Source organism: Eufriesea mexicana, unplaced genomic scaffold (genome assembly GCF_001483705.2).
Source record: "Eufriesea mexicana isolate 0111107269 unplaced genomic scaffold, ASM148370v2 scaffold2359, whole genome shotgun sequence".
Classification (NCBI taxonomy): Eukaryota; Metazoa; Arthropoda; class Insecta; order Hymenoptera; family Apidae; genus Eufriesea; species Eufriesea mexicana.
The window spans coordinates 32930-39444 of NW_016910424.1; positions in this window are offsets into that span (position 1 = coordinate 32930).

Consider the following 6515-nt stretch of genomic DNA (forward strand, 5'->3'; position numbering starts at 1 on the left):
CTTTATCGCGATCAGATGTTCCGCGCCGATTCCACTCCAACGTACACGTGTTCGCCTCTACCTTTTCGCGAGTAAATGTTTCCTCGGCCGTCATAATGATGTCATCGTCGATGCGAGCGCCTCTGCCGGCAAGTACGTATTTCAAAAACCTTATGCTCTTTATTACCGAGCGGAACGTTACCGGTGCATCGGGCCCTGTAACACGGGCTATCCAATATATTCGCACAGCCGTTTCCGCCCTTCTATATCGTCCATGCTTTTAACAACGTCCTGCACTCGTGTCATTTTTCTTCCCCGCGACTTTAGATGTTATTCAATTTATAACGTCTTTTCCATCCACCGTCGCAATTAGATAAACTGTTACCGAGATATTTACGTCGATTAGAGATTGGCTCCTCGAACGATGCAACGTCATTCGAGCGTGTGTGGGTCCGATGAGCACCGAAAGTGGCGAAAAATATTTTATGGCCGATATTACATGTACGTATATACAGTGGAGAGGAAAACTGAATCTGTACTGTGTTAATATTTGAACAGAAATCATTTTGCGAACAGAAATAGTACGATAATATTTGCGGGGACCATATAAAAGGCAAAGTCTGTACTTTCACACTGCCCGATTTAATTTCTACTTATGTTAGAAGTTTATAGTATATGGTAGGAAATAAAGAAGCTTTTTAAAAATTCGAATGCTGGGAATTGAAAATTTTATCTCGGGGTTCATTTATCACGAATCGCCTCACTCGAGTTTTCGCAAATTTCGCGATTTTTCGTTGCCGGGCGATTTTGCTTGGAGTAAACTGCATTATTTGAACCTCCATCCTATTTCTTATAATTGTTAACATCAGACAGCAGTTTACTTGTGTTTATTCGTTATGGCTTGTACGTGTAAATAGAACTGTATCGTGTGCGTATTCTACTATATTTATCTTTTTTAATTACTATCATGTCGGTAGCACATTCTTTGTTCAAAATGTAATCATTCGAAAATGAAAAATTGATCGTTAATTTTTATGAAGTTTCTTTAAATTGGGCATTTCAGTGGTTCGATTCCTAGCAATTTGGACCTCGACAAAAATTTTTTAGTGCGACTATCAGCGATTGAATTTTTACAATTTTCCAAGTGAAAAAGTGTCTGATTTCTACTATGTAAAGGAATAGGAATTAATAGGGTTTAAATCAAGGGAGGTGAAAATACAGGCTATTGCCTTTATATTAGCCCCTCAAATGTTATTATACGATTTTCTCCACGTAAAATTATAGTTGTTCAAATATTAGCGTAATATAAATCCAGTTATGTTGTTTACTGTATATACCGTATTTTTGCATTCTATGCGTTTGAAATACATATTTAAGTCGTTTCGCAGTTTCTCCTTATCAATTTTATTAATAAAGAACATTAATTTCATTAACAAATCGACTTTTTAAATTGAAAGTGTGAAATTTTGCAGATCATTCTTTAATCTCTTTTAATTTATTTAAACTTGCTGAAATCTTCGAATGTAATTTTGTACACTGGCATATCAATAAAGGATAATTAAAGTATTCACAAGACGAACGATCTTTTGCTAAAAATGTTTTAAACGAATTTTAGAATAAAAAGTAATAGTTTTGTATAAATAAAATAAATGAGATACGTATGGAACGAAGTAATAAATAACAGACAATGAATAATTGTTGAAAAATAATTAATTATTCGGATGAGAGACTCGATGATGCTCCAACTTCTTTCTCGTCGTTATCATTATCATTTTCACTATGGTCTTTGATTGTTGTTCTTCTTCTAAAGTTAGAAAAGAAAATTCGATAGCATCTTTCGAAAAAGGCACTGATTTCTTAACAATTTCTTGTTTAAGGCTAGATATTACGGGGCCTAACGTGATTAGAATCCTCTTTATCATGAAAATGTTAATAAAATATATTAATAAATATACGAATATATTAAAAAATAATTGAACTAAAAATATACAAGTTAGAAATATTTACATGTTATTTAAGTACCATTCAATTGCTTGTCCGTCGTATAAGAACAAGTTAAATTAATAATATTAAATTTTACCTAGTCAAAACATCCATATTATATACTTTACTGAACTTTCTTGAAGTCCCGCCAGTGCCGGAGTTAAGTATTGCTTAAGACAAATATTTTTCGCAGTAGCAGCTGACAGCAACTAATTGTTCAATCTAATTAACTAATTCAAAATCTCAGAAAAATGAACAGTGTATCACGCTGCACTCATAATGAAGAAATAAAATGAAAATTAAAAATATATTCAAATAGCTATAACTAAAAAAAATATTTGTATATAAATTTGAAATTTTGCCCCATTTAAGAGTATACTGGGTAGATTTCATTGTATCACTCCGAAATCATTTATAATGAACATAGAATTTGTAAGAGGATAGTAGTTTCGCGCAATTTTGAACTCGGCTTCTTTAAAGCCGTGTAATAATGTTAAAAATCTACAAATGATGGAAAAAATGGCACTATATCATGCTTCATAACCCTAATTAACTATCGGAGAAAGATTAGTCATTAAAAGCAGACTTTTCCGGTATACATCGGTCTCACAGTGCGACGTTCTAAGAAATAATAAAGAACGCGTCTTAAGAGCTATCACCAGATAAGGAAAATGTTTCTCGATTTCACTAATGGAATGTGTTTCTGTCTTACTGTCATGGTTGTTCGTCGGTGTACATGAAGTGAGATAACATTCCAGACAATGACGACTTTTTAACCATTATCCTAACCTTAATGGCAGGACTACCGTCTCGTACTCAAATGTAGCATACGTAGATAATTACGATGATAATTACGAAGAATAATCAGATGCGCATAATTACGTTTCTATCTCGATAAGAGTCAACGGTAATCTCGGTATGATTATAAGAAGAGTTTGAATACGGTTATTTTAACCATCTTCGGTTCTAATTTATTAACAATGGCGAATTAAAAATTAAAATTCGAGGTACTCGAAATATCGGTATAAAGATAAAGGCTAATTTTCACTCCTCTCATTAAATATTAGCATTTCGATTGTAAAAGTAAATTAACTTAGTAGACTAACGAGTGATTATAACTTATCCATTGTTTCCCGATTTTATGAAGTGTTTTATAATTCGCATATTATTTTTTTAAATAAGTAAATGATTTTATTCCTTTCTTATAGGTTCCTCTAATTTATTAAAAATAACAAACAATCCTGATACGCAAAATTTTGTGTACGTTAATGCTATATGATTTTAAATGTTTCTATATCTTTATCCTGCAGTAGCAATTTATTGTTAGTACTACATGTACAATTGCAGACTTAATATTTTTCTATATGCAGCATTTTGAACACGGTATTATTGGTGTTAGTGGTGGATGAAATATTAATAACAATAAGAACAATTCTTTATTTAATTATAAAAAATGATCAAACACAAATATTAAGTATAAATCTAATTAATTTCTCGCAATCACACGATCATACCTATTTTCACTGTTACGACTCAATTACAACTGACCTGTGCCCAATCTCTCTGATTTGTTCTTTCTACTTTCATACATTACACGAACATACACAATTCACGCAACACCTCATCGTTACACGCGTACTCATTTATCACGATAACCTGAATCCATTAGATATTGGCATTCCATGCATACTTGTTCCACTCGTCTCTTTCTTACAAACATCGCTCCATTATTATATCAACAAATATATATTCAAAATCTATGTTAATCATTGCAAAAATTGGTTCATATATTTTCGACCCTACACTAAATGTTTTAAGGTATTTTCACTTTTCACAATATTTATACTGCCTACACTTTTGCACGATGTTCCATTGGAAACGAAACTAAATTTACAAAACTTCTGAGAAAACGGTGTCCCTGTACATGATGCAAAGATCGATAAACAATTTTTTAAAAATATATACACCAATATTTTCAGTACAGGCTCTTCCATATATTCCACAATTTCAGCAACGTATAGTACGTTGTAATTTCGCGTTGGATTTTTAATTCTAACAGTTAGGATAATCGATTTTATTTCAAGAAATCGCGTTCTATTTTTCTTTTAAATCTACAGGTTACTGCTGCTTACTCTGTTAGAATGAAAAATCCGATAGCAAATTACAACGTGCTATAAAGTCGGCTGTATTCTGAAGCCGGTAAATAAGAAATTAGATGCGAATTAACGCGTAGAATTATTTTAATTCGACATTGCACGCATGGTTGCGTTATTTTAAATTTCATACGTTAATTGAGACGGATATTCGGAATTCGATTAAACGGTGAGCTAGGTTAATCCAGGAAAGCAAAGGAGAAACAGCTCACGTAGCTGGCAGTTAGCAGAGGGTAAAGCTGAGCCGGGAACGATATATGCGGTGTGGTCCAAAGTGGAAGTGCTAGAAGATCCGATGAACGATTACAAGATGTCTAATATGGCTGTGGTTACGGAACGGCGTACAAATAACGTGAGCAATGCAAACAGGAGAAACTGGAGGGAATGTTGCAAAATACGGTCGAATCGAATCTCGGTGTACGAGGGTTTGGAATTCTCGCGAACCGGCTACCGATATAGCCGGTAACAATGGAAATGGACTTGGTGGGTATTGAGTGGCCCCCACAAGTGGTCGAACATTCCAACATCGAATCGCTGGTGGAGCTCGAAATGTGAACATACACGCATTGCAGAACGAAGACCACAAGTGCAGTTTCGCGCCCCGTTTCTCGTATGTATGCATACCGCATTGCTAACAGATCGGCCAATTTTCCACGGCGATATGTTAAGACCCCCTACAATGTAATGGCTCCAAATCCTCGGAATACGATATCCACTAAGGTCTTTCGGCTTCGAAACGCGGTATTACCGATTTCAGTCCTTCTGATATTCCGATGCGGTTTCCGTTACAACGCAAACCGTGTCACAGACTGATCCAAAATCCTGACAAAAGGCTCGCTACCTTCCCTCCGAGGCACGTCCACATCGTTATCTCCGATTTCTACGATCTCTTCTTATTCCGATATATTCCTATGCTAATTTTCCTATTTTTATCGCATTTTTACTACGAGAATGAAACGCTAGATTGGGGATAATTGAACCCTCGAATGCGAGAATGGTCCTGGGATATTCAGGCTCCTTTTGCACAAAAGTAGATATCTGCGAAATCTTTTCAGACAGAATATGATTTCCAAATTTTATTTCGTTAGCCTTGAAATAGAAGAAGGTATAGGTCAATTTTCGGGTGGTATGATCGTTTAAGATTATTTTGCATCGACGAATTTTTTTTCCGTTAACGTTACGATGATTTTCAAGCAGCCATTCGACGTGATATTCGACGAGGTTTTGTTTTTTATCGTAAAAGAATTCTGTGGTAAATAGTTCTTCAACTGATTTCAATTTTCTTTTCACTTATAATAATATTAATTTTGCAAAATTAACCTCTTCAGGGACGAAATTTTTACGTTACGATGATTTCAAAGTACTATATTTGACAAGGTTCTATTTATTTATTATCGAGGGATTGTAGAGTAAATAGTTCTCTAACTGATTTCAATTTTCTTTTCACTTATAATAATATTAATTTTGCAAAATTAACCTCTTCAGGGACGAAATTTTTACGTTACGATGATTTCAAAGTACTATATTTGACAAGGTTCTATTTATTTATTATCGAGGGATTGTAGAGTAAATAGTTCTCTAACTGATTTCAATTTTCTTTTCACTTATAATAATATTAATTTTGCAAAATTAACCTCTTCAGGGACGAAATTTTTACGTTACGATGATTTCAAAGTACTATATTTGACAAGGTTCTATTTATTTATTATCGAGGGATTGTAGAGTAAATAGTTCTCTAACTGATTTCAATTTTCTTTTCACTTATAATAATATTAATTTTACAAAATTAACTACTTCGGGGACGAATATTTTTTTAAATTAATGTCACGATGATTTCGAGACAGTGATTCGACGTGATATTCGACGAGTTTTCTTTTTGATCGTTAAAGAATTCTATGATAAATAGTTCTAAAAATTATTCCAAGTGTCTTTACACTTATAATAATGTTAATTTTTTCAGGGACGAATTTTTTGTAAGTCTACGTTACGATGATTTCAAAGCAGTGATTCATCGTGATATTCGACGAGGTTTTATCTTTTATTATTGAGAGATTTTATAGTAATTAGTTCTCCAACTGACTCCAATTATCTTTTTACTTCTAATAATCTTGATTCTGCAAAATTAACCTCTTCGGGGGCGGATTTTTTTAAAATAACATTACGATGATTTCATAACAATGATTCGACGTGATATTCGACGAGTTTTTCTTTTTTATTGTTAAAGTATTCTATGGTAAATAGTTCTCCAATTGATTCCAATTTTTCCTCTCACTTGTAATAATTTTAATTTTGCAAAATTAACCTCTTCGAGGACGGATTTTTTTTTAAATTAACGTCACGATGATTTCGAAGCATGATATTCAACGAGGTTTTATTTTTATTATTGAGGGATTTTATGGT